General features: G+C 54.7%; 3 non-coding genes across 3 annotated transcripts in view; all 3 read right to left on the bottom strand.

The window, feature by feature from the left end:
• Positions 1-1518, bottom strand: part of LOC126325560 (large subunit ribosomal RNA) — a 4222-nt gene extending 2704 nt beyond the window's left edge. Inside the window, exon 1 of the ribosomal RNA XR_007560166.1 lies at positions 1-1518. This exon is cut by the window's left edge and continues 2704 nt beyond it. This is a non-coding gene — a ribosomal RNA (large subunit ribosomal RNA).
• A 188-nt stretch (positions 1519-1706) lies between these two features.
• LOC126325565 (5.8S ribosomal RNA) lies at positions 1707-1861 on the bottom strand. Its single transcript, XR_007560171.1, has one exon. It is a non-coding gene; the product is annotated as a 5.8S ribosomal RNA (ribosomal RNA).
• Positions 1862-2230: 369 nt separating this feature from the next.
• Positions 2231-4123, bottom strand: LOC126325554 (small subunit ribosomal RNA). Its single transcript, XR_007560160.1, has one exon. It is a non-coding gene; the product is annotated as a small subunit ribosomal RNA (ribosomal RNA).
• Between the last annotated feature and the right edge of the window lie 3377 nt (positions 4124-7500).

Raw genomic sequence — 7500 nt, 5'->3', positions numbered from 1 at the left:
GGGCGCCTTAACTCGGCGTTTGGTTCATCCCACAGCGCCAGTTCTGCTTACCAAAAGTGGCCCACTTGGCACTCCGATCCGAGTCGTTTGCTCGCGGCTTCAGCATATCAAGCAAGCCGGAGATCTCACCCATTTAAAGTTTGAGAATAGGTTGAGGTCGTTTCGGCCCCAAGGCCTCTAATCATTCGCTTTACCGGATGAGACTCGTACGAGCACCAGCTATCCTGAGGGAAACTTCGGAGGGAACCAGCTACTAGATGGTTCGATTAGTCTTTCGCCCCTATACCCAGCTCCGACGATCGATTTGCACGTCAGAATCGCTACGGACCTCCATCAGGGTTTCCCCTGACTTCGTCCTGGCCAGGCATAGTTCACCATCTTTCGGGTCCCAACGTGTACGCTCTAGGTGCGCCTCACCTCGCAATGAGGACGAGACGCCCCGGGAGTGCGGAGGCCGCCGCCCCGTGAAGGGCGGGGAAGCCCCATCCTCCCTCGGCCCGCGCAAGGCGAGACCTTCACTTTCATTACGCCTTTAGGTTTCGTACAGCCCAATGACTCGCGCACATGTTAGACTCCTTGGTCCGTGTTTCAAGACGGGTCGTGAAATTGTCCAAAGCTGAAGCGCCGCTGACGGGAGCGATTATTCCGCCCGAGAGCATCCCGAGCCAACAGCGGCGCGGGTCCGGGGCCGGGCCAGGTAGGTCCGTCATCCGGGAAGAACCGCGCGCGCTTGCCGGGAGCCCGAGCGCCCAAAGGGGCGAATCGACTCCTCCAGATATACCGCCGAGCAGCCAGCCAGGACACCGGGGCTCTGCCCAACAGACGCGAACCGAGGCCCGCGGAAGGACAGGCTGCGCACCCGGGCCGTAGGCCGGCACCCAGCGGGTCGCGACGTCCTACTAGGGGAGAAGTGCGGCCCACCGCACACCGGAACGGCCCCACCCCGCGGCGAGTGGAAAGGCAACCGGACACGACCCCGCCGCGGATTGCTCCGCGCGGGCGGCCGGCCCCATCTGCCGAGGGCGGGGGCCAGTGGCCGGATGGGCGTGAATCTCACCCGTTCGACCTTTCGGACTTCTCACGTTTACCCCAGAACGGTTTCACGTACTTTTGAACTCTCTCTTCAAAGTTCTTTTCAACTTTCCCTCACGGTACTTGTTCGCTATCGGTCTCGTGGTCATATTTAGTCTCAGATGGAGTTTACCACCCACTTGGAGCTGCACTCTCAAGCAACCCGACTCGAAGGAGAGGTCCCGCCGACGCTCGCACCGGCCGCTACGGGCCTGGCACCCTCTACGGGCCGTGGCCTCATTCAAGTTGGACTTGGGCTCGGCGCGAGGCGTCGGGGTAGTGGACCCTCCCAAACACCACATGCCACGACAGGCGGCAGCCTGCGGGGTTCGGTGCTGGACTCTTCCCTGTTCGCTCGCCGCTACTGGGGGAATCCTTGTTAGTTTCTTTTCCTCCGCTTAGTAATATGCTTAAATTCAGCGGGTAGTCTCGCCTGCTCTGAGGTCGTTGTACGAGGTGTCGCACGCCACACCGCCAGCCGGCTGTGCACGCTACCGAGAAAGTACCGGTATGCGAACCGCCAGGCGACGGGCGCGCATCGCACGTTTAAGGAGACGCGGCCGGCCACACAGGCGACCACGACACTCCCACGTCTCCGAAGCGGGACAAACGCCGCGCGCTTCAGTATACGTAGCCGACCCTCAGCCAGACGTGGCCCGGGAACGGAATCCATGGACCGCAATGTGCGTTCGAAACGTCGATGTTCATGTGTCCTGCAGTTCACATGTCGACGCGCAATTTGCTGCGTTCTTCATCGACCCACGAGCCGAGTGATCCACCGTCCTGGGTGATCTTTTCCTTTTCAGTCTCCCACTGTCTCTTTCAAGACAGCAGCATTTGCGGGACTGAGGCGTCTGACGGCCCCTGTTCCACTATTTTTTTGTGTCCAACGGCCTCACAGCCGATGGGCGTCGTACGGCTCCACACCGGGGCGGACAGGCACTCGGGCGAACGTCATTCAAAACCGGCGCCAGGCGCCAGGTACCGCAGGCCAGCCGCTCCAGAGCTTCAGCGCTCGTACCACACAACAACAACAACACTTCCGCTAGTTTTGAGAGGCACGCGTGGTTCCGCACGCGGCGCACGGCCACTGCCGTACAGGTAGCGTGTTGCGCGACACGACACGACACGCACATCGAAAGACATGCAGTCTAGTCGGTAATGATCCTTCCGCAGGTTCACCTACGGAAACCTTGTTACGACTTTTACTTCCTCTAAATGATCAAGTTTGGTCATCTTTCCGGTAGCATCGGCAACGACAGAGTCGATGCCGCGTACCAGTCCGAAGACCTCACTAAATCATTCAATCGGTAGTAGCGACGGGCGGTGTGTACAAAGGGCAGGGACGTAATCAACGCGAGCTTATGACTCGCGCTTACTGGGAATTCCTCGTTCATGGGGAACAATTGCAAGCCCCAATCCCTAGCACGAAGGAGGTTCAGCGGGTTACCCCGACCTTTCGGCCTAGGAAGACACGCTGATTCCTTCAGTGTAGCGCGCGTGCGGCCCAGAACATCTAAGGGCATCACAGACCTGTTATTGCTCAATCTCGTGCGGCTAGAAGCCGCCTGTCCCTCTAAGAAGAAAAGTAATCGCTGACAGCACGAAGGATGTCACGCGACTAGTTAGCAGGCTAGAGTCTCGTTCGTTATCGGAATTAACCAGACAAATCGCTCCACCAACTAAGAACGGCCATGCACCACCACCCACCGAATCAAGAAAGAGCTATCAATCTGTCAATCCTTCCGGTGTCCGGGCCTGGTGAGGTTTCCCGTGTTGAGTCAAATTAAGCCGCAGGCTCCACTCCTGGTGGTGCCCTTCCGTCAATTCCTTTAAGTTTCAGCTTTGCAACCATACTTCCCCCGGAACCCAAAAGCTTTGGTTTCCCGGAGGCTGCCCGCCGAGTCATCGGAGGAACTGCGGCGGATCGCTGGCTGGCATCGTTTATGGTTAGAACTAGGGCGGTATCTGATCGCCTTCGAACCTCTAACTTTCGTTCTTGATTAATGAAAACATACTTGGCAAATGCTTTCGCTTCTGTTCGTCTTGCGACGATCCAAGAATTTCACCTCTAACGTCGCAATACGAATGCCCCCGCCTGTCCCTATTAATCATTACCTCGGGTTCCGAAAACCAACAAAATAGAACCGAGGTCCTATTCCATTATTCCATGCACACAGTATTCAGGCGGGCTTGCCTGCTTTAAGCACTCTAATTTGTTCAAAGTAAACGTGCCGGCCCACCGAGACACTCAACAAAGAGCACCCTGGTAGGATTTAAACGGGGTCCGCCTCGGGACGCGAAAGCACCCCTTCGGCTCGCCCCACCGGCAGGACGTCCCACGATACATGCCAGTTAAACACCGACGGGCGGTGAACCAACAGCGTGGGACACAAATCCAACTACGAGCTTTTTAACCGCAACAACTTTAATATACGCTATTGGAGCTGGAATTACCGCGGCTGCTGGCACCAGACTTGCCCTCCAATAGATACTCGTTAAAGGATTTAAAGTGTACTCATTCCGATTACGGGGCCTCGGATGAGTCCCGTATCGTTATTTTTCGTCACTACCTCCCCGTGCCGGGAGTGGGTAATTTGCGCGCCTGCTGCCTTCCTTGGATGTGGTAGCCGTTTCTCAGGCTCCCTCTCCGGAATCGAACCCTGATTCCCCGTTACCCGTTACAACCATGGTAGGCGCAGAACCTACCATCGACAGTTGATAAGGCAGACATTTGAAAGATGCGTCGCCGGTACGAGGACCGTGCGATCAGCCCAAAGTTATTCAGAGTCACCAAGGCAAACGGACCAGACAAGCCAATCCGATTGGTTTTGATCTAATAAAAGCGTCCCTTCCATCTCTGGTCGGGACTCTGTTTGCATGTATTAGCTCTAGAATTACCACAGTTATCCAAGTAACGTGGGTACGATCTAAGGAACCATAACTGATTTAATGAGCCATTCGCGGTTTCACCTTAATGCGGCTTGTACTGAGACATGCATGGCTTAATCTTTGAGACAAGCATATGACTACTGGCAGGATCAACCAGGGAGCTGCGTCAACTAGAGCTGAGCAGCCGGCCGCCCGGGAGTGTGTCCCGGGGGCCCGCGCGAACACGCAAGCGTCCGCTCAATTATTCTGCAAACAGGAGGAGGCCGAGCTCCCCTGCACGATACACCTCGAAACCCTCTCAGGTCCCGGCGGCGCGCAGCGCCGTCCTAGGTACTTGATCGGTTTCGAGAGAGGCGCAATCGCCCGGAGTTAGGCGAGTAGACGGTTTTAGTGCGAACACCCTTGCTCCCAACTGAGCTTGCCGCTGCCGACAGAGGCCCGGGAGCGTGCTGTCGTGGCATTGCCGGCGGGAGACAACACGCGCCACCTATGGTGACCGGCAGCTCCAACGCCAGCGCCACACAAGGGCAAAGCCCCACTTGGGTGCAGAAGCGAACTCTCCCAGCACAGCGCACGCGCCAACACGTCCGCACAACTGCGATACAAACCACCTGCGAGAACCGCTGGGGCGACCGAGCAGCAGACGGCGTCGCGGCGCCGAGTGCCAGGCGGCGGCGCATCCTCAACGCACACAGTCCTCAATCAGACCAGCACACTGCAGATGTCCACCGCGCTTCGCACCGGGCTCGGCTGAACCAACTTTGGCCGCCAGGCGCCGCGTGCAGGGTGCGCCGCAGCGTAGCTGCGCCGCCTGCCGAGCCCGTCGGCTGGCGCTCCTGCCACTCGGCGCCCCCCACCAGCCGCCTGTTGCGCGTGCGCCCACGCAGCGCGCGGCCAACACGCCGGGCGGCCCCCCTTCACCGGCCGGGAACAGTCCCACCAAGCCACCGCCGCGTATCGCTTCATACCCACATGGGCCTAGTCACGTGTGTGGATGTGGCGGGTACCGCTGAAACAACCGGTTAATAGCTGTACCGATCGTCGCCATCACAGATTCACCTCCAGCGTGAACAACCGCTCAACAACGGATTTCCAGTTCATTTGCGTATCTTGGGCAGTAAACGTAGATGTCCACCTACATTTGCGAATTCAACAATTCTTGCATGCCAGGATGTCATGTGTCACGACACGCTACATCAGACCACATACACACTGCGACATGTGCAGAAGAGAACACGTGGAAGGTGGCCCGCGCACGTATGCGATGTCCCTTCCGCGATCCACTGTCAACCGGCATCTGCGGCATGTCCCAGATATGGAACGCGGTCCACCAGGGTAGCACTTTGTGTGAGGCAATACGACAAAGTCGGAATACACGCGTCACTACATCACACGGCTCACGCTGACCTGACCTGACTCACCGCACCACCACCCCCAGCGACCCAGGGTGACATACAATGCGTTCGTACGTTCCTCCCACACGCCTCTACGGCGTACCACAGTGCAACCTAGCTGTTATTGGGAGACGAGACAAGTAGCATCGAGCACAACATATGGAAATTGAGATTCGACACCGTTGGGCACAGCCAGCGTACGGTCACACGTATCACACTACTTCACTCTGTACGTAACTACCGATGATCGGTACAGCGTGTGGGTTACGCGTACGACATCAGCGGACAATGGACACAGACCATACCACGACGTACACTGAGGGCGTCGACATCTGAACGCAACTGAACAGCTGCGAGGCTCATTTAACACTCAAACGCCAGACCGACCAGCTTGAGAGGACGGAGACACAAAGAGAGGGGCAGAGGGGGGGGGGGGGGCGATATAGTCCTATTGCAGTACAATTGACAGTGGATAGCGGGAATATGTGGAAAGTAAGCAACACTCGCAAGACATCTACATGAGGATAACAACGACACCAGAGATTCCGAGCAGTGAACTATGTTAGGCAAAGGGACAACGTGGGTTAGGTTAAGGGACAACGTGGGTTAGGTTAAGGGACAACGTGGGTTAGGTTAAGGGACAACGTGGGTTAGGTTAAGGGACAACGTGGGTTAGGTTAAGGGACAACGTGGGTTAGGTTAAGGGACAACGTGGGTTAGGTTAAGGGACAACGTGGGTTAGGTTAAGGGACAACGTGGGTTAGGTTAAGGGACAACGTGGGTTAGGTTAAGGGACAACGTGGGTTAGGTTAAGGGACAACGTGGGTTAGGTTAAGGGACAACGTGGGTTAGGTTAAGGGACAACGTGGGTTAGGTTAAGGGACAACGTGGGTTAGGTTAAGGGACAACGTGGGTTAGGTTAAGGGACAACGTGGGTTAGGTTAAGGGACAACGTGGGTTAGGTTAAGGGACAACGTGGGTTAGGTTAAGGGACAACGTGGGTTAGGTTAAGGGACAACGTGGGTTAGGTTAAGGGACAACGTGGGTTAGGTTAAGGGACAACGTGGGTTAGGTTAAGGGACAACGTGGGTTAGGTTAAGGGACAAATTGAGTTAGGTTAAGGGACAAATTGAGTTAGGTTAAGGGACAAATTGAGTTAGGTTAAGGGACAAATTGAGTTAGGTTAAGGGACAAATTGAGTTAGGTTAAGGGACAAATTGAGTTAGGTTAAGGGACAAATTGAGTTAGGTTAAGGGACAAATTGAGTTAGGTTAAGGGACAAATTGAGTTAGGTTAAGGGACAAATTGAGTTAGGTTAAGGGACAAATTGAGTTAGGTTAAGGGACAAATTGAGTTAGGTTAAGGGACAAATTGAGTTAGGTTAAGGGACAAATTGAGTTAGGTTAAGGGATAATCTGGTACAACCACAGTTAGGTTAAGCGATAATCTGGTACAGCCACAGTTAGGTTAAGCGATAATCTGGTACAGCCACAGTTAGGTTAAGCGATAATCTGGTACAGCCACAGTTAGGTTAAGCGATAATCTGGTACAGCCACAGTTAGGTTAAGCGATAATCTGGTACAGCCACAGTTAGGTTAAGCGATAATCTGGTACAGCCACAGTTAGGTTAAGCGATAATCTGGTACAGCCACAGTTAGGTTAAGCGATAATCTGGTACAGCCACAGTTAGGTTAAGCGATAATCTGGTACAGCCACAGTTAGGTTAAGCGATAATCTGGTACAGCCACAGTTAGGTTAAGCGATAATCTGGTACAGCCACAGTTAGGTTAAGCGATAATCTGGTACAGCCACAGTTAGGTTAAGCGATAATCTGGTACAGCCACAGTTAGGTTAAGCGATAATCTGGTACAGCCACAGTTAGGTTAAGCGACAATCTGGTACAGCCACAGTTAGGTTAAGCGATAATCTGGTACAGCCACAGTTAGGTTAAGCGATAATCTGGTACAGCCACAGTTAGGTTAAGCGATAATCTGGTACAGCCACAGTTAGGTTAAGCGATAATCTGGTACAGCCACAGTTAGGTTAAGCGATAATCTGGTACAGCCACAGTTAGGTTAAGCGATAATCTGGTACAGCCACAGTTAGGTTAAGCGATAATCTGGTACAGCCACAGTTAGGTTAA

Source organism: Schistocerca gregaria, unplaced genomic scaffold (assembly GCF_023897955.1).
Source record: "Schistocerca gregaria isolate iqSchGreg1 unplaced genomic scaffold, iqSchGreg1.2 ptg000926l, whole genome shotgun sequence".
In the NCBI taxonomy this organism is placed as follows: Eukaryota; Metazoa; Arthropoda; class Insecta; order Orthoptera; family Acrididae; genus Schistocerca; species Schistocerca gregaria.
The sequence above is the reverse complement of the archived record's forward strand: the minus strand, read 5'-3'. Positions and strand labels throughout refer to the sequence as shown.